Genomic DNA, 27,135 nt, shown 5'->3' on the forward strand with positions numbered 1-27,135 from the left:
GTTGCGAATGGTCCTCGCCGATACCCCAGGAGCAACAGTGTCCGTAATTTGCTGGGAAGTGGCGGTGCGGACCCCTACGGCACTGCGTGGGATCCTACGGTCTTGGCGTGCATCCGTGCGTCGCTGCGGTCCGGTCCCAGGTCGACGGGCACGTGCATCTTCCGCCGACCACTGGCGACAACATCGATGTACTGTGGAGACCTCACGCCCCACGTGTTGAGCAATTCGGCGGTACGTCCACCCGGCCTCACGCATGCCCACTATACGCCCTCGCTCAAAGTCCGTCAACTGCACATACGGTTCACGTCCACGCTGTCGCGGCATGCTACCAGTGTTAAAGACTGCGATGGAGCTCCGTATGCCACGGCAAACTGGCTGACACTGACGGCGGCGGTGCACAAATGTTGCGCAGCTAGCGCCATTCGACGGCCAACACCGCGGTTCCTGGTGTGTCCGCTGTGCCGTGCGTGTGATCATTGCTTGTACAGCCTTCTCGCAGTGTCCGGAGCAAGTATGGTGGGTCTGACACACCGGTGTCAATGTGTTCTTTTTTCCATTTCCAGGAGTGTAGTTAATGTTGGGCATAACCATAGCATTCCCAGTCGTAAACGTTCTAAGTAAATAACTATTCTACATTAAGTTCTATATGGTTTCAGGTGAGAGACACAACAGAAATCAAAAAAGTAAAACTTCCAGGAAAAGTACAGCATGTGATAACGAGGTATACGTGCAAAACTGTTTCTCTTCTTCAAATTCAAATTTATATGTGTACAAGTAGTAAAGAGCATTTTTCATGACAGATAATTAAAGCTTATTGATGATAGTGAAACCTCAGAGAAACGTGTCTGAGAAATAAAAGGAAAGATAAAAACTGTTTTTTGCCCAAGACGGACCCTCTCTAAGCACAAATGTAACGCATGTTCTTAATGTGATCAGAGCTTACAGTGATTGACATTACAGGTATGGCTGACTCGAATCCTTATCTCAAATTGTTAAATTGCCCGCCCCCAGAGCTGAATGATCAGCGTGACGGACTGCCATCCTAAGGAGCCGGGGTTCGATTCCCGGCTGGGCAGATGATTTTCTCCGCTCAGGCTCTGGGTGTTGTGTTGTCTTCATCATCATTTCATCCCCATCCGGCGCGCAGGTCGCCCAATGTGGCGTCGAAAGTAATGAGACCTGCACTAAGGCGTCTGGTCCTGCCCCGTAAGGGGCTTCTCGGCCAATCACGCCAAACGCTCATTTCAATTTCCATTGTTAAATTACATCGTGACTTGGTTTCGGTCGAGTTATGGTTATAATTAGAATTTTATGTAGCTATGGTACTACCCAGATCTAGCAAAGGTTCTACAGAAATAGCACTGCGTGTAGGAGAAAAGGAGGCGGGATTTCAACAAAATTGACGACCGAGACAGGCAGACAGGGGAGTGTGAAGGAGAGAGAGAGAGAGAGAGAGAGAGAGAGAGAGAGAGAGAGAGAAAGAGAAGCAGAGAGCGAAAAAAATCGATTGTGGTGTATTGTAAGGAATCATTCTGGCTTCTCAGAAAGTTATTTACGATTTTTACCTCAGTCATCTCAACTGCGAGTCTAGTGTCGTGCCCTCCACATCATCGTCTACAATGAGACTGTATGAAGCCAGTCTATCAGGTTTGTTCATTCTCAGTAGCTCTTCTAGCTCTCTGAGAGAGGTGAAGCGTGATAGACTTCTAAAATTTTTATGGTCTTGTAAGTCACAAATCAAATGGTTCTGGAATGCTATCAAATATCAGTTGACTAAAAATAAGTTTTTGATCGACGTACAGGAGGATTTTTGAATCTTCCTGGCAATAAAAGTATACTGGACTGGAACTCGATGCCAGATGTTTACCTTTCTAGGTTGCAACTATGCCGTTTCTCCTGGACATTCTTTCTTTCAGGAACGCTCACCAAGCAAGGTGTGTGAGAGAACTATGACATTTCGAAGGTATGAGAGAGGTAAATACTTGCAGATGAACAGCTGTGGGAGCATGTCGTGAGTCGTGCTCGGATAACTCCATTTTTGTTTTTAATTCTATGTATCTGTTTCTTTATCAGTTCTGCACACATCCATGAGACCTCTAAAATTCACACTAATGTGCTGTTATCGAGTGTAAAGTGTTGACCGAACGATAGCAAAGTAATACTGCAGTGTTTCTATTACTGTGGGATATGTTGTTAAAATTTTATGTGAACTCATTTTCAGTATTTTAACTACAGAAAGAAGCCATCCTTACAGACAGGGAATGGAGAGAGTACATGATGGCTACAGCTTATTTCTAATGTTAGACATCAGTTCCAAATGGGATGAAAGTTTATTCTCTCATTATGTGGTGAGCATCTCTGTGAAGCTTGATTACTATCTGACTATCTTTTGGAACATTGTTCCTAGGAAACAGCGGTCAAAAATTAGAATAAATGTTTTTAAATAAAAAGGATCACACATAAGCTTTTAAAATTAAAGCTTTATTAATTAGGTGACTGGTTTCGATCATGGTACAATTGTCATCAGACCATTCAAACTCTGTGAACAGAGTAATGCAATATTTAAGAGGACAAGACTTAGGTGTAAATGTGATTAATGTAAGTAATTAAAAGTATGATTGCACATGTACAGTACTCATGATGACGGCCGGAGAGAGTGTGGTGACGAGCAGCCCAGTATGTACGGTGATGGTAAACACTGCTCACCAGTGCACAGTCCCTTGCAGTTTAAGTAGCTGAGGCGCCATCCATTGTCTCCTGCATAACACATTTACTGCTAATGCTTACAGAGTATGAGATAATTTCATAGGAAGTTTGCAATGAAGTGTACTCATTGTAGACGTAATAGCAAAAAATATAAAATATGAGACAATGTATAAATTATGCAGCTAAATTATGAGATGATGTATAAATCATGAAACGAAAATTTTTATTTAAAACAGAGGATTGAAAGGAATTAATATTCTGTAGCATACGATATTTCAATGTGGCCTAACTGCTGTAAGAGGTTACAATAGCTACATGTACTCCAGAGATGGCTGATAGGATTCAAAGTGGTTTGCCTATGATGTTCTTGTTAAACAAATCCGCCAGAGTTATAAAAGGCTTTATTGACCGAAATCTTGCACATCCCAAATTGTTTTTTGTCAGTCCACCTACAGTAGATGTTTGCCTATTAATTATTAGGGCACAGACATGATGCCATACTACTGCTAGATTTGAGATACACCTGTTGTCGGTGTTAAAAGCCCGTAACCATGGTAGTGTACACATAGTAGTGTAATGCATCCAAGCAGTGTACGACTATAGCTTTGTGCACTACCATACACTTTGTATTTCTACCATGACCTTCAGGTCTGTGTCAGGTGCTAAACCGACATTAACACATTTCGATTCATTGTCTCTCACAGAAAGCTGAACATCACATGGCGTTAACTATGGAGCTCCACAAAACACATGCTGGTAGAAATAAAGCACAGACTCAGTGAAAAAAGTGTGGAAGACAGCATAACATTTGGAAATAGGAAAAGTGTGCGGCATTGTAGAGAATTTCCAACAGATATCTGAATGTGATGACCTATACAGTTAATCTCATCTTCCACAGCGACAAGATAGTGGATATCATGGTATTCCATTTCAAAGACCATTGATCCTCATTTTGGAGTCATGTACATGATTGCTGTTCCTGTGTTGACCACAACTGGAAGGTGCTGTTCAGAACATGCATGGGGTAGTAGAAAGAGGTGCTGTTATCTTATTGGTGAAAAGAAAAAATAAGTGGAGGGCACCACAGGACATGGAAATAGGATGGGTCTGCAGTGTTGAAGAGCACTCCCAAACAACTGTCTACATTTAATACCATTCACCACAGCAACAAGCAGGAGATATCTAGTGTTCCACCAAGGCTCTCTCCATCTGAACCAAGTGGTATCAGTCAATCATTATGTGACAATCAGTAGTGTACCAGTAGACAAATAGGATAGGAAAGACCTCATCGATATGGGATGATATGCTATAATATGCACTGCTGTTGATAGTGTGATCAGTTTTAGCAATTTTACCAGCTGTTCCATAATTTCAATCACCCAGCTACACAGCAAAATGCTTTCCAATTTCTCTATCGTCGCTAATTGGCTACTACACTACTTTGCAGGTACCATACACTAGGTAGCAAATGCAGACAGATGACTGTACAGTAAGTCCTTTCACCCATATACGCAAAGTATACCAGACTGTGTTCTATACCTAAGTAATTAGGTTATCTATATATTTCTAGCGTATCAACCATAGTGCAGAATTTACGATTACTACTGGCCATCTTTCCCTGTGTGGACTGGTGTCACAGAGTATTTCTCACATTTGTAGAATAAAGACCGAATTTGGCAGATACCTCCCACATTATCCTTGACCAATCCTCTCTGCAACACCAACCTTACCCAAGGCATCCACCTAAATGCATAAGACCTCTCCAGATGCTTGTGCGACTTGTCTTATCGGTGTACAGTGGACATGAGGGTACTCGTACGGCAGTGATATAATAGATGGTTAAGGTGAAACGTGTGGTTCATACATGATGAAGCTCCAGATGGATAGAGTTTGAAATATTTCACATGGATCAACTGTGCTATCAATTCCGAGGAATTTTTCCACTGTCTGGAATCAGTACCAGAATGATACCAGTATGAAGGAAATGATCATAGAGAACACTCGTAAACTCTTGTAGTTACACGGCCCTCCACTAAGAATGCTATATTGTTAAAGCCGTATGGTTTCTGAAGTATTAGTCATGCGGAATGCCGTGCTCTTAATACTCTAATGCAGGATATGTGTGACCAACGTCGGACGTACAAACACCCTGCAAGTTTCCTACTCCAGTCTCTATAGGGAAAAATTTTAAAATCATAAAAGTTCTTCCTTCTAAACTATTTTGCTGCCCTAGGAAGCATCACCAATATCTATCCGCCACTCAAGCTGCTTATAAACTAATTCAGATTATAAACGTAGTCAGGAGACTTCTGCCTCTTAGGAAGTTAATGGATTTATATGTCTATTTTTAGTCAGAAACATACACACAGTCAATTGTACATCCCGTGTCAGTCATGCTTATCATTAGTAGTAGTGGTAGTATCAGTTATGACTGACGTCGCTATGTCTCAGTAGTAAATACATCGAGGAAAACTGACGTGAATATTTCTGGTAGCTGATACATTGACATATCACCCACACTGTTGCACAAAAATGTACATGAAGAAGCAGCAGCTTCTTACATGGGAGTAAGCACCACAATCATTAGCCAAAGGAGATGTAACAGTCTTATTGCTGTTTATTGTAGCATCCCCACATCTCTGATAGAATTCCTCTTCCACAGTGAAGTCCCAGTCTGATGTTAGGTAGTTTAGCTCGTGTGTAGGATGATATAGTAATTTCGCCCTAAAACACCATCTCTCGAGTACACACCCCTCACACTATTGACGGTGATATATGTGAAATCGGTCCACTCTCCTATAGAACGGTCTAGGGAATAGCTTAAGTCTGATAAATTAGTAAATGCATTGATTCCTGTCCATAATACTTAAGGAATAACATTGTTTGTGAGAACCAACCATAGTTCGCCAATATCTATATTCGACTGCATGTGTAAGAACACAGTTATCCTCTGGGATATGTATGTTCTGCATGCTTTAATATGGTGCCTGTGTCTAATAATTATATCGCCTTTGTTGCAGTATATGTTACGAAAACCTACGTAGTTAACAAAGGGAGGGGAGGGTTAAAAGTGAATGCAAACAGAGCATAATTTTATGCTTCTCTCTGTATTGAGTATCTGGGTACCCCTCCGAGCTGATAGTCCATGCTGCTGCAAACGTCGTCGAACTGTTCGTGAAGATGGTTGTTGTCTTGCAAACGTCCCCATCTGGTCACTCAGGTATAGAGACGTGGCTGCACGATCCGACTTTATCAAAGTCGGAAACGTGATGGTACGCATTTCTCCTCCTTACACGAGGCATCACAACAACATTTCACCAGGCAACGCCGGTCAACTGCTGTTTGTGTATGAGAAATCGGTTGGAAACTTTGCTCATGTGAGCACATTTTAGGTGTCGCCACCGGTGCCAACCTTGTGAGAATGCTCTGAAAAGCTAATCATTTGCATATCACAGCATCTTCTTCCTGTTGGTTAAATTTCGCGTCTGTAGCACTTTATCTTCGTGGTGTAGCAGTTTTAATGACCAGTAGCGTACTTTCAAAATTACGCAAATTGACTGACAGTATATAAAATTAGAGAAAAAGTACCACGAAATGTGAGGAATTGAGTTGGGTTGGAGGTTCCCGGGCATCAAGACCGAGAAAAATTACGCTCTGTTTGCATTAACTTTTAACCCTCCCCCTTCCCCTGAAAATTACGTGGCTTTTTGTAGCACGTACTACAACAAAGGCGACATAAATATTACACAGAAGCACCTTTTTAAAGCATGTAAAACATGTATATTCCAATCCATAACTGTGTTCTCACAGATGCAGTTGAATATAAATATTACCGAATTACGGTTGGTTCTCACAAACAATGTTATTCCCTAAGTACTAAGGAGAAGAATCAATGCGTTTATCACACCTTCCCGGGTTCGATTCCCGGCGGGGTCAGGGATTTTCTCTGCCTCGTGATGACTGGGTGTTGTGTGATGCCCTTAGGTTGGTTAGGTTTACGTAGTTCTAAGTTCTAGGGGACTGATGACCATAGATGTTAAGTCCCATAGTGCTCAGAGCCATTTGAACCATTTGTTTATCAGACTTAAACCATCTCTTGAGCGTTCTGCAGGAGAGTGGACCGATTTCGCGTTTATCACCTTTAATAATATAAAGGCGGTGTACTCAAGACATGTGGCGTTAGGACGAAATTGCTATATTATTCTACACATCAACAAAACTACCTAACATCAGATGAGAACTTCTGAGTAAATTAGCTTACCACGCCTATTTTCATTCTCTGCTTTCGTATGGCATCATATTCTGGGGTAACTCATCATTGAGTAAAAGAGTGTTCATTGCACAAAAGCGTGTAATCAGAACAATTGCTGGAGCTCATCCAAGATCATCCTGCAGACACTTATTTGAAGAGCTAGAAATCTACACTGTAGCCTCACAATTATATATATTCACTTATGAAATTTGTTATTAACAATCCGAAAGAATTAAAAAGTAATAGCAGTATACATGGCTACAACACTAGGAGAAAGGATGATCTTCACTACTCAAGGTTAAATCTAACTTTGGCTCAGAAGGGGGTAAATTATGCTGCCAAAAAAGTCTTTGGTCACTTACCTAATAGCATCAAAAGTCTGACAGATAGCCATGTAGCATTTAAAAGGAAATTAAAAGAATTTCTTAATGGCAACTCCTTCTACTCATTAGATGAATTTTTGGATATAGTAAGTGGGTGATTTTCCAATCTCCACAAAAAAAAAAAAATATTGAGTGTCATGTAATATTTTGTCTAATGTAATATCTTGTACAGACACCTTTTATTAACCTGACACGTTCCACATCATTACGAAGTGTCGTATTCATGATCGATGGAACATTTACAAATCTAATCTAATGTAATTGTGCAAGAAGTATGCTATCAGAGCTGTGGTAACGCTACAGTAAACAGCAATAAGGCGGTTACATCTCCTTTCGCTAATGTTTGTGGTGCTTACTCCATCGTAAGAAGTTGCTGCTCCTTCGTCTGCATTTTTTATGCAGCAGAGGGAGGGGGGGGGGGGGTTGTTACCTCAACGTATCAGCTATCAGAAATATTCATGCCTGTTTTTCCTTGCTCTGTTTCCTCGTGAGACATAGCTGCATCCATCGAAACTGATACTACTACTAATGATACACGTCTGATTTGGGAAGTGTGATTGAGGGTGCGTACATTTCTGAATTAAATTTCCTAAGGGACAGAACAGAAATCTTCTTACTTTGTTCGAATTGGTTTATGATCAACTCAACCTGTGGATACACACTGACGATCCCTTGCTAGGACAGTAGAATAATGTAGAAGGAAGTAGTTTAATCATTTTAAATTTTGTCACCATACTTACTGGGGAAGGAAACTTGTGGACTGCTTGTATGTCTGATGTTAGACATATATATCCTGCATTAGAGTATAAAGAGTGCTGCATTCCACACGACTAATACTTCTGAAACCACGTGGCTTTAACAATATAACATTTTTAGGTGCAGCTTCCTCTAACCATAGGAGTATGGTTGGTTTATGCTCTATGTCAGGAGTTTCCAACAAAATTTTGTCGAGGACCCCCTCATTGAGCATGATTGGTACCTTGTCATATCACAGTATCAAGTACCTAAAAACGCCAAATTGAGAGTCTTTTTATACGTTTTCTATTTTTGGTACTTAGAAAAACACTGATATATTCACTATTGAAAAAATATTGAGCTTAAAACTTTTTCAATTAAGCTATGTTTGTTACTGCTAATTTTTTGATTATTGCTCAAAATCTTTGTCTTCAAATCTGGGTGTTAAGTATAACAAACTCCTTTAAAAAATAGAGTATGAGCTGAAAATGACAGGAAAATATTAAAACTGAGTGTATTGGTCTTTCAATTGTACTACACTTGAGATTGCATTGAGCAGACAGGTGTGAAAAATAAGAAAATACTAATTTCATACAAGGTATTATTTATTTTAAAAAATACAGTTACAACAGAGTACTCCATCAGTATACAGTTAGTTTTAGTTAAGAACTATGAGATGAGTTCAATCTGACCTTTGAGTCCATTATTTCTGAAATACTAGGTTCCAAACTTGAAACTTTCACTCTGAAATCCGACCGCATGTTGAGCAGATTGCTATATTTGCTTTTCATGAAACATGTGGAATAAAATGCTTGCTCACACAGATATGTAGTTGTAAATGGAAGTATCTTCTTCATTGCCTTATCTCCAAGTTTCTTGTAGTCCTTGCGTACTGATGCCCAGAAGTCTGTTTTAACACCGATGAAAATGTTTATCTTTGAACCACAGCTGGACAGATCCAAAAGTTGATCTTGCTCTTCTTCAGTGAGGCCTTGGATTTTGTCTATTTCTTCACAGCTGAAGGGATTTCGAATCCATCTGTCGTCAGGTTCAGGGAAATACTCTCTGAAAGTGGTGGCTAAGCTGCGTAGATGCTCCGCTACGTTGAGCTTCATCTGGTCAGGCAAACTCTCCTCTGATGATTCCAAGAATTGTTTTAAAGTGAGGCCTTGGATTTTGTCTATTTCTTCACAGCTGAAGGGATTTCGAATCCATCTGTCGTCAGGTTCAGGGAAATACTCTCTGAAAGTGGTGGCTAAGCTGCGTAGATGCTCCGCTACGTTGAGCTTCATCTGGTCAGGCAAACTCTCCTCTGATGATTCCAAGAATTGTTTTAAAGTAGAAAAGTTAGTTAGTGACTCATTTTCTATCCTTCACGCCCAGATCTGATACTTTTTGACCTTAGCACTAATCTTATCCTGAACTTTAAACGTGTCTACATTTTTCCTTGTAAGCTCAAGCTTAACATTTTCAAGTATGCTAACACGTCAGCTAAGTACGCAACTGAGCAAAGCCAAGAGAAGTTAGTGAGAAAATCCGCGTACTTTGTGTCAAGAAGGAAGACACGAACATCGTCTCTAAGTTCAGAAAATCTTGACAAGATCCTACCTACCTCGAGAAAGCCATCTTACTTCCGTATGAATAAGAAGTTGCTCATGCTCACTGCCGATCTCTTCACACAACAAAGAAAATAATCTGGATTGCAGATGTCGAGTTTTAATGTAGTTGATGATGTGAACTACTTCGTTAAGTATCTTTTGCAACGGTTCAGAAAATCTTTTGGCTACAAAGGCTTCACGATGGATACAACAGTGAGTCCATTCCACCTCAGACAGTGGAATAATTCTTTAGAATTGCTAGCACTGTTGATTTACGTGAAATGTTTCAAACTCCATCTGTCTGGAGTTAAAGCATGTATATACCACATATTACTTCTTAACTGTCTGTTATATCACTGCGACACTCTCATCTCTATTACACACTGATAAGAGGTGCTACCTTCCTCGACACGGACCCATATGGGTAGATCTTATGCATTTAGATGGGAGCCGTGGGTAACACTGGTGTTGCAAGGAGGATTGGTTCAGGACAATGTGGGGGGGGGGGGTATCTATCAATCTCCAACTTTATCCTATGAATGCGAGAATTCTCTTTGACGTCCATTCGCAAAGTGAAAGATACCCAGTCGTAATCGTAAATTCTGCACTACGATCGATGCGCTGGAAATATGCAGCTAACCTAATTGCATCTGTATAGGACGCAGTCTGAAGTGATGCAGAAATTGGGAAACATTCTGCTGTTTCATTGGCTGGTGTTGAAATTTATGGAACAACTGGTATGCTTTGATGTATACGACCGAATGGACGTACTACACAGTCATGCATCTATGTTCGCAATCTAGTATATGGTACCTGCAACGTAGTGGAGGGATGGTTTAGCAATGATACAGAATGGGGTAGCATTCTGCTGTGTCATTGGCTGGCACTGAAATTATGGAACAATTGGTATGGTATGACTGAATGGACGTACTGAACAGTCATCTATTTGCACTTGCAATCTAGCATATGGTACTCGCAAAATAGTGCAGAGTGCTTTAGTGATAATACAGAAATTGGCAAGTATTCTGCTGTGTCATTGGCTGGCGTTGAAATTAAGAACAACTGTGAAAATTGTTTAAATTGATTGCGTTATTAACTGCGGTGCATATTACAGTACTTCGTCCCATATCAGTGGTGTCTTTCCCATTCCATCCATCTACTGGTATGCTGTTGATTATCACATAATGATTGACCGACACTGGATATCTGCTGCTTTTCGCTGTGGAGCATGGTATTAAATGTAGAGGTCATCCAGCACCTTCAGGCAGTTGTTTGGAAGCGTTCCTCAATGCTGCAGCCTCGTCCTGTTTCCACATACTGCGATGCTCTTTTTTTTTTCTTTTCAGCAATAAGGTAACAGTACCTCTTTTAATTTCTACTTCGCCACGCATGTTCTGAACACCACTTTCTGGCAGTGGTTAACACTGGAACAGTAAAAACTCTAAAATGAGCAACAATGCTCACTGAAATGGAATACCGCAACATCCGTTATCCTGTCACTGTAGAAGATGAGATTAACTGTACAGGCTATCACCTGCAGATCGCTGTTAGAAACGCTCCACAATGCCAATAACTCTTCCAGTTTCCAATTGTTGCAATGTCTTCCACAATTGCGTCACTGAGAAAAATCGGCACTGAGTTTTATTTCTACCGACCTGCGCGGTTTGGGAGATGCATTCTTTACACCATGCGATGTTCAGCTTTCTGTGAGAACCAATAGATCGAAATGTGTTCATGTCTGTTCAGCCCGTGACACCGACCTCGAAGTCGTGGTAGAAAAACAAAGTGTATGGCGGTGCTGAAACCTGCTTGGATGAGTTACAGGCGAAAAAACAATGTAATAACTGCTTATCAAGGAGGAATATAGGAACTCTCTTTTGTGATTAATAGCATGTTGGATATGGTCTTCCTCCAATACAGTCGATAAAACTTTATGCAGTTCTGTGCAGCCACGCGGGATTAGCCGAGTGGTCTTAGGCGCTTCAGTCATGAACTGTGAGGCTGGTCCCGGCGGAGGTTCGAGTCCTCCCTCGGGCATGGGTGTGTGTGTTTGTCCTTAGGATAATTTAGGTTAAGTAGTGTGTAAGCTTAGGGACTGATGACCTTAGCAGTCAAGTCCCATAAGATTTCACACACATTATTTTTTAACAGTTCTGTGCAAGCGACTTCGACCACTGATCATCTGCTCCAATGGAGCGATATGTGTATGTATAATATGCTCGATGTCCACACACGCACGGTATTTGTTTTTAGGTATATCAGAAGAGAGAGACGTGGTAAAATCTTATAGGAGGTTCTATTACAGGGGTTGATATAACTGGTTAAAGTTTGGATGCAGATAGTTCTGTCAAAACTATACCGATTTTGATCTTAACACTGATAGAAATTGGCTATATCTATTCTAGTGTGATATTGAATGTTTTTATTATTATCGTCGCGATTACGTGTCTAAGAATAGGTGTTATCGTAAGTCCTATGTTGTGTCACACTTCATAACCTCTAATTTTAAAATAGACACCACTTGAGTTATACATCGTTGTGGAACCTAGAAATGATACTGTTTTTTTTTCCGAAATGTGCGTAGATTGTGTGTAATGGTCAAACTGCTTACAAAACTAGAACACAAGAATCTGCTGTATGATAGAAACTTTAGAGACATGTCGATAGAGGTAAGTTATGGATCAAAAATGTTAAATGTCAGCACACAGATGGTATTCGATTTTGATGTACCGGAAGAGAGAGACACGGTAAAATCTTATAGGCGGTTCTGTTACAAGACAGGCTCTAACGATTTGTTACATAAACGCCAGTGTAATATAGAATCGCCTTGGTAAAACCTTTTTAATAGTTGCTCGATTGGTCACATTTTCCTTTTGTGAAGGCGAGGGGCCACAGAAAAACCGCGAGATGCTCCGTAGCAGCTTGCCATTTGTAAAGGCCTGTGTCCAGTGTGTATTGGTTCCAATTACCAGGGTTGCAGGGTGATTCTCGAGCAGGCATCTGTAGCGAACTCTGACGTCAAACCATGATAGGTATAGTCATCAGCCATATGCTTAGAGGTAATACATTTATTAAATTGCTCTTTGTAAAATACCAGCATCTCGTCAGTTGCACATATTTCCCACCAAAAGAATAAAGATGGTACCTCCTACTCCAGCCTTTTTTCCCTGCCAGCTTGTTGGTTTCGAGTGGTATCATGAAATTTTTTCCCAGCAGGATAACACCAGTTTTATGACATCGTCAATTCTTGAGTTGTGTTGCGATTTTAGGCAGTCCTCGTGTAGCACTATATGTATAGTTAGGACCGATCTTTATGGTTAGATACGTAACTAGGACCGATATTTACTTCAACTTCCCAGCCAAATAAATAAAGTACAGAATCCTAATCTTGCTCTCCTGCATCTGGGCCATTTCCATGTGTCGGTGGGCTGTAATTGGATTTTCCAAGGACCAGGGTTCGAATCCCAGAAGGGGTACCGCCGCTTTTACTTTCCCGCCAATTCCTGGGTGGGGGGTATGGTGGGGCCTCAGCACAGCCCTGGGACAAAGAAATTCCAGCCAAAATTCGAAATTCCCGCCAGTGGGGTAGGGAGAGTGGTGGGGGAAGGCTGGGGTGAAGAAGGCAGAGGAAACCTCATGACGCTATCAGGGGCACGGTGTGGGTCTGGGAGTGGTTGGAAGTGATGGGGTAATTAATTGATCACTTTAATTGAATGCAGATTAATTTGATTTCAAATTTGTCCTGATACCCCCAATTATACTACTACATCTAAGAAATAAAACCTGAATTGATACATACAGTTATCGATCAACGATGTTATAGGATCAGTTATGGCCAGACGCAAGCTAAGATTTTGCGTCAAAATATGCGACATATTGTAAAACGAAATTGAAGATGCATAAGCTAAATGTAGGCTGTAACATTATACGTAAAAGTGTGGGTCAAATTAACAAAACATGTATAATGAAGTACACATGAGTATTTGACATTTTACAATTATACAAGAAATGGCAATAACAGAAATCAACAACATGTCAGTGGTTAGTTTGGGAGCAAGAACGGAATCGATGTACTGTTTCTTGTCAATTCACAGAGAATATACAGTGAAATATCCGTAAGTATTTGTACGAATGTGTAAAGTGTGACACCATATAAACACCAGTTGGTTATCTAGGCAAACTGTTTCATCTTCAATCAGCAGTTCAGCGGACTGAGCGCTGGATGGACTTTGGCTCACCATATAGGTAACAGGACAATAAAAAGTGTCACTAACATTCACAGATTGACAGAGCATAAAAATAATTTGTACAAATTTTTAAAAAAGTTCTGGAATCGCAAAGACGCCACCTTGTTGTCAAGGCATTTAGACGTGATCGAACTGTTATCAACCTGGCTCAACGAAATAGCAGAAGTCAGTGTTGAGTGAACGTTGGCCCTCCAAACAGGTAACAGGCTTATGAAATGTGTCACCATCATTCATAGCAATGCATTATTGCTAATGGTTATACTGCAGTTGAATTGGATACTATGTCAACACAGATGTAAAACAACAGGAAATGTGCAAAGTCACTGTCAACATGAAAAAGACATGTGCTTCAAGACGTAACAACATTAGTTCTGTCTGTGTATTTCTGGTTCGTCCCATGAGAATTACCTCCGTGACCAATCGCTCTTACCGAACGTGTGAGTGGTTCCTCACACGACCACAGAGTCACTTTGCGAGGTGTCGTTGTTCAGGTGTTTTGCCTCACATCTTTTGGCCTGCCCTTGTTTCGCTGCATTTAAAGGTAGACCTAGAAGAACAAGGGGCAGATAGTCCAAGGAGGCACGAACAGCAGGTAGCTCAGAAACGACTGTGTGCATGTCAGTTCTGTTAGACATGATACTTATGTTTTAGGTGCTGCAAATCGGTTATCTACATTTTAAGAACATCAAGAACAAATGGTTATGCGAAGGGCAGAATTTGTTCTGCTATAAGGGAAAGGATGAGGTTGAAGCGATGCAGGCTCTGATATAAAACCTTTGAACACATCGTTGTACTGCATTATTATAATGCCACACTCATCAAGTGAAAGGTGGAATTTGCATATCACTTATACTACCCCTTTTCTTCTTATAAATGAAAGTGGCGTAGCTTTGCCACTTAAAAACCCTTAAAATTTTAAAAAATTCATGCATAGGGAGGAGAGAAGGGAACTAACTAGATAAAACAAAGAAGAAGAGAGCTACAACCTGATATGAGACCAATAAATATGAAAATGCAAGATGGTTGCAGCAGCAACCTTACTAAAAAGAGAAGACACATAGACGCAACAGCCTCAACGGTTTTACTATGTAGGAAGATCTGAGGCTTTATTAAGTTTCTTGGAGCCGATCACCCTCTCAGTCAGCTCGGTTTCTCAATAGTGTCAGTCAGTCCTCTCCAGTCTTGTCTACAGTGCTATGACTAAATTACAATTTTTTAAAATCTTTTATTCTCATTCCTGAGGCAAAGGGTGGACTGACAATTTTCAACCATAAATTTTAGAGACTGTCGGTGCCGATATTAAGTGATATTGCTTTTAGGTAATCGACTGTGTGAACATGATAGTAGCATTGATGCGGTACGCACTGTTGGACAAAACAGCCTGCATGCAACCTGCTGTAAGATCTGCGTGTTCTCTAGATGCCTAACTGATTGTCCTTGTCGCCTTTTCGATAATACAGTGATGTGTGCGAATTTAATGTTTGTATTTGTGTACCTCATTAACAAGTTTTTAATGTTCTTCTGCCCGTCCCTATGCTATACCGTATGACAAATGATTATCATAATTGATTAGGCTTATTGGCTTGATTTACGTTTCGTTTTCCTCTGGGATTGCGCGACTCCTACGGTCGCAGGTTCAAATCCTGCCTCGGGCATGGATGTGTGTGATGTCCTTAGGTTAATTAGGTTTAAGTAGTTCTAAGTTCTAGGGGACTGATGACCGCAGATGTTAAGTCCCATAGTGCTCAGAGCCATTTGAACCATTTTCCTCTGCGATTAAACTGCAAAACAATTTGCTCAAAAGTTATAGTTCAGCTTTTGCATCCATACAACAATGATGGAAGTACTATAATGTTGTAGTGTTTGGGTAACATTCCCTTCTGAACGTTAAGTTTTAATTTTTGCCAGATTATACATCGCTAAATCGGTGAAGCTTCGTTGTAATCTGAAACAGACCCCAACGTCGTGACAGAAGAACAAAGTGCATTGTGGTGCACGAAGTCGTAGTCATGCACAACTTGCTGCGTTACAGCTGGAAAACGACGCATTCAACTGCTCATGAAAGAACAACAAATGAACCCCGTCTTGTATTTCATAGTCTGTTGGAATATGTTCTTCCTCCAGTACAGGCGACAAAACTTTACACAGGTCTGTGAAAGCGACTTTGATCACTTCAGTACTGCTCGCTTTCATCTCATGTTTGTTTTTCCAGCATAGTTAGTTGTAGGTTAACAGTGATGCACACCAGTACGAATTGGTTTACTGATGAAGAGTTGGCCGATGTGCCTCTCGTCAATGGATTCACTGAACATAATAGAAGAGTAGTATAGCGACTCTAAGGTGAGCTATCGCCGCAGGGACGGCAGTCACATCACAGTAGTGTTGCATCTGTGTGCTGTTTCATTACTCTGCATTTTGTATTGACAGAATTATGCACGCTTTTATTGTGAAGGTATTTATACACAGGAAAAGGTAATTGGGGTAACAAACGGAATAAATCGTAATTACGTTATTACTCTGTAACGGACCACCGGAGACCACAGGTCCCTCAACAAAAATACCAGGATAATTTCCCTGAACAACCTGAGAAAGTTTCGTAACTGAAGGCACTGTGTCCACAGGGTATCGTGAGTACTTTCAATTTACAGAAAGACAAACTCTGTCTGCCCCCTTTTTTATTTTATTGGATAACCGGTTTCGACTCTCTTCATGGCACCCTCAGACCCATTAACTATGAATCACTGAGAAGTTAAAACTGAATCTTTGCTATTTTTGAAAACATTGCTGGTGAAAGTCAGTGACCAAACTTGAGCATTGTAAATTAATTATAAAACAGTCTAGATCGCAATGCACGTTTATTATAAGAAGACCAGTTTTAATCATCACTTGATCACCTTCAGACCTTCGACCACATTGATGGAAAATGGCTGTACACGGAGCAGGATCCGCTGAATAACTCCAGTCAACTCCAGTTGACTACCGTCATTCAGTGGTTCCTGGTCCGTGTGCAGCTGTTGTCCAGTAAAGTTGAAAGTCTCAAGATATTCATATGATGATCGAAACCAGCCACCTTCAAATAAACGTGCACTTTGATCTAGGCTGTTTTACAATTGATTTCAATGAATCTTCGCCAACAGAATCCCTACGTTTCTCAATAATTCGTAATAAATGGATGTGAGAGGGAGCTAGAAACAGATCGAAACCGGGTATTCGAGTCTCAGGAAATTGTGATGGCAGAGCGACCACATGTGAACAGCATCAGGGATTGCCAGATCACTGGCAGATTACAGGGAGATCAAAGCAAAACGTGGTGGTCTGACAATGTCATATAACCTGTAGCGTCATTTGACGCCCGTGGAAAAGTGCTCCGGAGAGGTAGGATGTATTAGACGGCAGTTCGGACAGCAACTGCTTGGATTGTTACTTTATTTAGGTAGGACTGAAGACCACAACAACAACAACAACAACTGAAGACGTGCTGTCTCCATCAGGGAATACATCAGGCATGAATGGATGTAATTTGTCTGCGAGCCGTGACTTCCTGCGATGCTCTTGGCAGGATCGTTTCTCTGTCGAAGTTGTGGTGTCCTGCTTGGCTAGCGCCGTCTATTTAGGACGGCCGCGGCTCGCGAGGTGAGAGTGTCGGGGCAGTGACAGAGGGAGACAGCGCACGGAGCATCGCGAGTAGTCAGGCTGCGAGCACATTCTGGCGCCTGGGTCTGGCGGCGAGCGGAACTGGAGTGCGGAAGCAGTCACCGGTCAACCTAGCCTCTGTTTAAAAGTCGTCCCGGTCTCGAATCCTGAGAGAGCGCGGGAGTTTACCCTGGCGTGCATGTTAACAGCGAGCTGCTGGACTAACTTTAAATGGTGAGCCATTTTGGTCATTCCTTAAACAACTTGGATGTGGATCCGGGATACTTGGTATCACAAGTTCATGTAACTGTTCTGTGCCCTCGTTCCGCTGCATTTATCTTGGATTACAAGTGTGGCCGATATTCGGCGATTCTTTTTTGTTATTATTGTTAGTATTTTAAGTGGTCAGTTTTATGAATCAAAGTTTATTCTTTGTATATGACTTCAGCCGCCAAATTAAATTGGAATTGCAAAGTTCTTTCTTTTTGGCAACTATAATAGCAACAATTTTGCGCCCTCAAACGGTGCTTTGGTACTTAAGGTTATGTGCGGTTTGTCCGGTCATAATTACCTTGAGCTAGTTGTGAAATTTCACGCCATTGGAGACTGTTTAATGAGCTATTGCTTTAATAGTAACTGTGGTTGTCACACTACTACGTTTAACATCTCTTCCTGCATTGTGCTTTACCCAGTGCTTGGCTGTTAGTTTTAGAATTTTGGTGAACTGTATATTAATATTGGGATTGTGTGTTCTAGAGCCGGTTTTGGTGTGCGCAGGCCCTCCTTCCTGTTGTCAGGCTCTCGAACACGGAATTCAGACGCGCGGCCAGTGTGACCGCCAAACGTCGAGAACGTGCTGATGGCTGTGTAGATTTTTCAGGCTATCAGAACATCGTTTTGTCGAATGTTTTCGATAATAGTTAATTCACGTATTTATGAGATATTGCTATATGAGTATTTTGTGAACCTAATAGCTTAAACAGTTTGTTCATTGGAGCTCCAATGAACTGACACATGAATATGTAATATGCTCGATGTCAACACGCAGATGGCGTTTGTTTTTCGATGTATCAGAAGAGAGGGGTGCAGTAAAATCTAAAGTAGGTTCTATTACAAGGAATGGTATGAAATTTGGACGCAGATAGTTCATAGTTTTAATACCTACAATGGATTTTACAAAATAAAAGTGTGGAGTGCTCTCAAATACACTAAACGAATGTATATATGCTAATATGTATTATCATTTCATACATTTGAAGTGACTGCAATGCCCTTTGTACATGGCAATTTGTAATTTGAACATGCAGAATGCTCTCAAACTACACTGATTTTACTGATAAAACTAAGAGAAATTGACTGTATCTATTCTCACGTAATCAGAACTATTTTATTATTATTGTCACGATTGCATCTTTAAAAATAGGTGTTAGCGGATGTCCTGTGCTACTTCGTATTTCATAACCTCTAATTATAACGTAGACACCACTTGAATTAAAGCTTGTTGTGGAACCTAGAGATGATAGTGTTTTTCCTGACATGTGAGTAGATTGTGTCGAACAGGCTGTTCTGTGATTTCAGATTGCTTAAGAAACTAAAATGCAAGAATCTGCTGCTATTGAGAATCATTGTGTGCTCAACGACAGAGACTTTACACGCCGGTCGTTAGAGGTGACTTATGGAGCGAAAGTATCAAATATAAGCGTTCAGACGGTACTCGTTTTCAGTGTATCGGAGGACTCTTGCATTGTTCTCTACTATGTGACATTAGGGGGTTCTATTACAAGACATGGTCTCACAATTTGCTTCGTAAATGCCAGTGAGATGAGGAATTGCATTGGTAAAACGGGAATGCCATGGTGTACGGAGCAACAACATTCCAGATGTGTTGGGAAAGTACAAGAGCTCCAAGCGTTAATAGAAAGCACTGATGCTAAAATCGTTATAGGCACTGAAAGCTGGATAAAGCCGGATACAAGCTGAGCCGAAATTTTGACGAAGAACCTGACGGTGTTCCGAAAGGATAGACTAAACACGGTTGGTGGTGGCGTGTTTGTTGATGTTAAAAGTAGTTTAACTTGTCGCGAAATTAGATACTTAGTATGGGCAGAGGTCATTGTTGGCAACAGATGGCTCTGAGCACTATGGTACTCAACTGCTGTGGTCATCAGTCCCCTAGAACTTAGAACTACTTAAACCTAACTAACCTAAGGACATCACACACATCCATGCCCGAGGCAGGATTCGAACCTGCGACCGTAGCAGTCGCACGGTTCCGGACTGCGCGCCTAGAACCGCGAGACCACCGCGGCCGGCTGTTGGCAACAGGAATATAATAATAATTGGATTCTTTTACCGACCTCCCAATTCAGATGATATAGTTGCTTCAAGGTTCAAAGAAAACTTGAGTTTGATTTCAAACACGTACCCGACTCATACGATAACAGTTGGCGGTGACTTTAATTTACCCTCGATATGTTGGCGAAATTACATGTTTAATTTCGGAGGTACGCATAAAATATCATCCGAAATTGTGCTGAACGCATTCTTTGAAAATTATTTCGAGCAGTTAGTTAATGAGCCCCCGCGAATAGAAAACGGCTGTGAAAACACACTTGACCTCTTAGCAACAATAATCCTGAGATAATAACGAGCATCAAAACCGATTTAGGGGTTAGTGAACACATGGTTTTCGTAGCGAGATTGAATATTGTTGTCCCCAAATAATCAAAATATATACCTATTAAAAAAAAGCAGATAAAAATTCACTTGACGCCTTCCTGAGAGAAAGTCTCTATTCATTTCAAATTAATAATGTAAGTGTAGACCAGATGTAGCTTGAATTCAAAGAAATAGTATCGGCAGTAATTGAGAGATTTATACCAAATAAATTAACAAACGACGGAGCTCATCCTCCTTGGTACTCTAAACACATTAGAACACTGTTGCACCAAAAACGAAACAAACATGCCAAATTTAAACAGACGCAAAATCCCAAAGATAGGCGATCTTTTACAGAAACTCGAAATTTAGCGCGTACTTCAATGCGAGATGCTTATAAAAGTTTCCACAACGAAACTTTTTCTCGAAACCTGGCAGAAAATCCAAAGAGATTCTGGTCGTATGTGAAGTATGTTAGCGGCAAGAAACAGTCGACGGCTTCTCTGCGCGATGACAATGGAGATACTATCGAAGACAGTGGTGCCATATCAGGGTTAATAAACATAGCCTTCCGAAATCCCTTCACAAAAGAAGACGAAGTAAATATTCCAGATTTCGAATCGAGAACAGCTGCCAACATGAGTAACGTAGAAGTAAATGTCTTCGGAGTAGTGAAACAACTTAACTCAATAAAAGCAAGTCTTCTGGTCCAGACAGTATACCAATTTGGTTCCTTGCGGAGTATGCTGATGCATTAGCTCCATTCTTAGCAATCATATACAACCGTTCACTCGAGGAAAAATCCGTACCCAAAGACTGGAAAGTTGCACAGGTCACACCAATATTCAAGAAAGATAGTAGGAATAATCCACTAAATTACAGGCCCATATCTTTAATGTCGATATCCAGCAGGATTTTGGAACATATATTGCGTTCGAACATTATGAATTACCTCGAAGAAAACGGTCTATTGACACACAATCAACATGGGTTTAGAAAACATCGTTCCTATGAAACACAACTAGCTCTTTATTCACATGAAGTGTTGAGTGCTATTGACAAGGGATTTCAGATCGATTCCGTATTTCTGGATTTCCGGAAGGCTTTTGCCACTGTACCACACAAGGGGCTTGTAGTGAAATTGCGTGCTTATGGAATATCGTCTCAGTTATGTGACTGGTTATGTGATTTCCTGTCAGAGAGGTCACAGTTCATGGTAATTGACGAAAAGACATCGAGTAAAACGGAAGTGCAGAATGAGATTTTCACTCTGCAGCGGAGTGTGCGCTGATATGAAACTTCTTGGCAGATTAAAACTGTGTGCCAGACCGAGACTCTAACTCGGGTACTTTGCCTTTCGCGGGCAAGTGCTCTACCAAAGGCAAAGTTCCTGAGTTCGAGTCTCGGTCTGGCACGCAGTTTTAATCTGCCAGGAAGTTTCATATCAGCGCACACTCCGCTGCAGAGTGAAAATCTCATTCTGGAAACATCGCCTAGGCTGAGACTAAATCATGTCTCCGCTATATCCTTTCTTTCAGGAGCGCTAGTTCTGCAAGGATCGCAGGAGAGCTTCTGTAAAGTTTTGAAGGTAGGAGACGAGGTACTGGCACAAGTAAAGCTGTGAGGACGAGGCGTGAGTCGTGCTTAGGTAGTTCAGTTGGTAGAGCACTTGCCCGCGAAAGGCAAAGTTCCCGAGTTCGAGTCTCGGTCCGGCACACAGTTTTAATCTGCCAGGAAGTTTCAAAACAGAAGTGTTTTCTGGCGTTCCCCAAGGTAGTGTTATAGCCCTTTGCTGTTCATTATCTATATAAACGATTTGGGAGACAATCTAAGCAGCCGTTTTCGTGGTTGTTTGCAGATGACGCTGTCGTATATTGATTAATAAAGTCATCAGAAGATCGAAACAAACTGCAAAACGATTTGAAAAGTGGTAGTTGACCCTAAATAACGAAAAGTGTGAGGTCGCCCATATGAGTGCTAAAAGGAACTCATTAAAATTCGGTTACACGATAAATCAGTCTAATCTAAAAGCCGTAAATTCAACTAAATACCTAGGTATTACAATTACGAACTATTTAAATTGGAACGAACGCGTAGAAAATGTTCTGCGGAAGGCTAACCAAAGACTGAGTTTTATTGGCAGGATACTTAGAAAATGTAACAGACCTAGTAAGGAGACTGCCTACACTACGCTTGTCCGTCCTCTTATACTGCTGCGCGGTGTGAGATCCTTACCAGATAGGACTGAAGGAGTACATCGAAAAAGTTCAAAGAAAGGCAGCACGTTTTGTATTATCGCGAAATATGGGAGAGAGTGTCACAGTAATGATACAGGATTTGAGCTGGACATCATTAAAAGAAAGGCGTTTTTCGTTGCGACGGAATCTTTTCACGAAATTCCAGTCACCAACTTTCTCCTCCGAATGCGAAAATATTTTGTTAACACCAACCTACTTAGGGAGGAACGATCACGACGATAAAATAAAGGAAATCAGAGCTCTTACGGAAAGATACAGGTGTTCATTCTTTCCACACGCTATACGAAACTGGAATAACAGAGAATTGTGAAGGTGGTTCGATGAGCCCTCTGCCAGCCACTTAAACGTGGTTCGCAGAGTACCCATGTAGATGTAGATGTAAATATAGATCCTCTTGAATTATAGTTTGTTGTCGCCGAATGTAAAATGATTGTGTTTTTTGCGACATGTGAGCAAATGGCATGAATGACTTTATTCTGTAATGTTATTCCATATGTCTGAAACGTCTGTAATGCGCACATGCATGAAAATTGATTTACACACACTGATTTGAACGTGAGGGCCCTCGCAAGTCATTTAATTTATCCATCAAGCTGAAAGAAGTTGCTTAACCTTGGTGATTTCCTTTTGGAGTTTAAATTCCCGCTTTTACTCAATTTTGATGATGATTTCATACTAACGATAACCGTTTTCAGTGATCGGTAGTTCTCGCAGCGAAATAGTGGAATTATTTTATCGATTTTATGCAGGGTGGACATGTATAGGAGATGTGAGATCATCTTTCAGATGTGTAGCCCGACCTCTGCAGTTTGATCATCTGTAATTGGCGGCAGTGATGTATTCTTTTTTCCCTTCTTTGGATGTCGCAAAATGTGGGAGAAAGATGCGAATTATACCCTGCAGTCGGATGTAAAAACTATACCGATTATGCTCATAAAGCTAAAAGAAAATGGACTAATCCTATCTTCGTGGAACCAGGACATTTATTATCGTCACAATTGTATTTTAATAGATGCTCACTTATAGAAAGTACGTTGATGTTAAACAAATGTGTTCTCCATAGCAGTATAGCATGAGGTTGTTGGTGGGACTGCTGGAGGCGTGGGGGTGGCATAGGTGGTGTGGTGCGGCTACATTTTAGAGGAAGTAGTTGCTTTCGGGGAGGCCATCACTTATTTCAGTTTGTCTGGGGTCATCGCGATCTACTGTGTATGTCGGCATCGTTAGCTCACAGCGGCCGCCTTGACCACGCAGTCATGTGCTCGCCGGGGGTACATTGGACTGAAGACTGTGCCGCCATGTTAGGCGGGAGGCCGCTGTCATCATAGGCTGTACGTGGAAGTGGCAGCAGCTGGCCATTTGAAAAACCTATGTCGGTGGGGCAGGGAGGGACAAGGGGAGGTAAGAGTGGCTCTAGTAGACTAGTTCGTGACCGCACATCAAGGAGAATGCACATTCTACTGCCACCCCTCTTTCCTGGTGCAATCTTTTGGGACAAAGATTTTCCTCAATCTCCAGTATATGTGTTGCATTGTAACCTATTGATTACGAGTGCTGGTTTTTTTCACTAGAATTTCGATATGTAATTAGAAGAGTGAAGCATTTTCCATCAGTTGTGTTAGCGTGTATTGGCTTTCCTGAATTTCGATTACCTGAGCTGTAGGGTGGCTGTCACTTACCTCACTTTGTTAGGGGTCATTGCGATTATTGCGTACGTCGGCATCATTAGTATAGAGTGGCCGCCTGGAGATGTCTGTAGCGAACTCTGACGTCGAACACCAGTTGATACAGTACTCAGCTGCATGCTTATAGGTAAGACACTAAACTCCTCTCTGTCCAGCACAAGCATATCGTCAGTGGAACACAATTCCCACATATAAAGATCGTATCTTCCACTCCAGCCATTTTCGAGCCAACTTCTAGGCGAAGGGTATAGTCTGAGTACGTCTGCCACTAGTTTCGAGTAGTATTGCGAAATTTTTTTCCCAGCAGGATAACACCAGTTATATGGCATCGTCAATTTTTCTGCTGTATTGCGATTTAAGCGCTCCTTGTGTCGCGCTATTTATATGGTTGTGTAATTATGGCCAATCTTTATAATTAGTTGTGTAAATAGGGCCGATTTCTACTTCAGTTTCCCAACCAAAATAAATAAAGAACAGTAACTTAACCTTCCTCTGCTGTATCTGGATTGTTTCCATGTGTTGGGGGTACACTTGGGCCTTCTGTCCAGATGGACTTGGATGTCGGATCTGGAAATAGCATCTGTCATTTTTTATATCCCAGGTGGGGCTTTGGGTGGGATATCAGTACAGCCTTGGGACAGTGAAATTCCAGCCAAAATTCGAAATTTCTACCAATAATGTGGGTTGGAGCTAGGGAGGTAGAGGTGGAGGGAGGTAGGTGGGGGGACCCACGTGCATCCTGGGGAAGACACGTGACACCATCTGGCGGGGGGGGGGGGGGCTTGGGGGTTGGGTGGTTAAAGGGTAATTAATTGATCAGTTTAATTATTTTGCATATCAATTTGATATCAAAGTTGCGCTCAGAACCCACTTATCCTACCAAAACTTTTGTCTTAAATTTTCGACATAAATTACACCTTGAAATAATAATTTGTTCAAGTGAGAAGAGTAGTGTCTCGCATGCATAAAGTTACTGCAGTGGATTTGTTTGGATTATGGAAGGTGGGCATTAACTGCCTAAGAATTATCATTATTGCCTATTGGCGTTTTTATGCAAGTGGGATGGCAAATCTTTTTTTGTGAGCTGATTTGAAAATGTGCTGTATGTATTTCCACTTTTCAATCCTTTAGGTATTGAGTGTATCATTCTAAAATATGTATTTGTTTTCACTGGAGCTGCGAAATTACAGTAGGCTACTGTAGACTAACGAAAGTAAGAGGAGACTACGGTAGTTTTACTAGTAGCCTCGTTCAGTTAAGATTGTGGCCTTGTTTCTTGTACTAGCATACAGAACATTACCTCATTTCGACCGCTTTGTTTCCGTATGCGATCATTATCTGAGTAGATTCTCCTGGAAACATTGAGCGGTGAACTTTCTAGAAACTGAGAGGGAATATACACGGTGGTCCATTGATCGTGACCGGGTCAAATATCTCACGAAATAAGCGTCAAACGAAAAAACTACAAAGAACGAAAATTGTCTAGCTTGAAGGGGGAAACCAGATGGCGCTATGGTTGGCCCGGTAGATGGCGCGGCCATAGGTTAAAGGGATATCAACTGCGTTTTTTTTTAAAAATAGGAACCCCCATTTTTTATTACATATTTGTGTAGAATGTAAAGAAATACGAATGTTTTAGTTGGACCATTTTTTTCACTTTGTGATAAATGGCGCTGCAATAGTCACAAACATATGGATCACAATTTTAGACGAACAGTTGGTAACAGATAGGTTTTTTATATAAAAATACAGAACGAAGGTACATTTGAACATTTTATTTCGGTTGTTACAATGTGATACATGTACCTTTGTGAACTTATCATTTCTGAGAACGCATGCTGTTACAGTGTAATTATCTCTAAATACCACATTAATGCAATAAATGCTCAAAATGATGTCCGTCAACCACGCATTTGGCAATACGTGTAACGACATTTCTCTCAACAGCGAGTAATTCGCCTTCCGTAATGTTCGCAGAAGCATTGACAATGCGCTGACACATGTTGTCAGGCGTTGTCGGTGGATAACGATAGCAAATATCTTATACTTTCTCCGCAGAAAAAAATCCGGGGACGTCAGATCTGGTGAACGTGCGGGCCATGGTATGGTTTCACGACGATCAGTCCACCAGTCATGAAATGTTGTTGTTGTTGTGGTCTTCATTCATGACACTGGTTTGATGCAGCTCTCCATGCTACTCTATCCTCTGCAAGCCTCATCTCCCAGTACCTACTGCAGCCTACATCCTTCTGAATCTGCTTAGTGTATTCATCTCTTGGTCTCCCTCTACGATTTTTACCCTCTACGCTGCCCTCCAGTACTAAATTGGTGATCCCTTGATGACTCAGAACGTGTCCTACCAACCGGTCCCTTCTTCTGGTCAAGTTGTGCCAAAAACTTCTCTTCTCCCCTAGTCTATTCAATACTTCCTCATTAGTTATGTGATCTACCCATCTGATATTCAGCATTCTACTGTAGCACCACATTTCGAAAGCTTCGGTTGTCTTCTTGTCCAAACTATTTATCGTCCATGTTTCACTTCCATACATGGCTACACTCCATACAAATACTTTCAGAAATGACTTCCTGACACTTAAATCTATACTCGATGTTAACAAATTTCTCTTCTTCAGAAACGCTTTCCTTGCTATTGCCAGTCTATATTTTATGTCCGCTCTACTTCGACCATCATCAGTTATTTTGTTCCCCAAATAGCAAAACTCCTTTACTACTTCAAGTGTCTCATTTCCTAATGTAATTCCCTCAGCATCACCCGACTTAATTCGACTACATTCCATTATCCTCGTTTTGCTTTTGTTGATGTACATCTTGTACACTCCTTTCGAGGCACTGTCCATTCCGTTCAACTGCTCTTCCAAGTCCTTTGCTGTATCCGACAGAATTACAATGTCATCGGCGAACCTCAAAGTTTTTATTTCTTCTCCACGGATTTTAATTCCTACTCCGAACTCTTCTGTCG

Source organism: Schistocerca gregaria, chromosome 3 (assembly GCF_023897955.1).
Source record: "Schistocerca gregaria isolate iqSchGreg1 chromosome 3, iqSchGreg1.2, whole genome shotgun sequence".
NCBI lineage: Eukaryota > Metazoa > Arthropoda > Insecta > Orthoptera > Acrididae > Schistocerca > Schistocerca gregaria.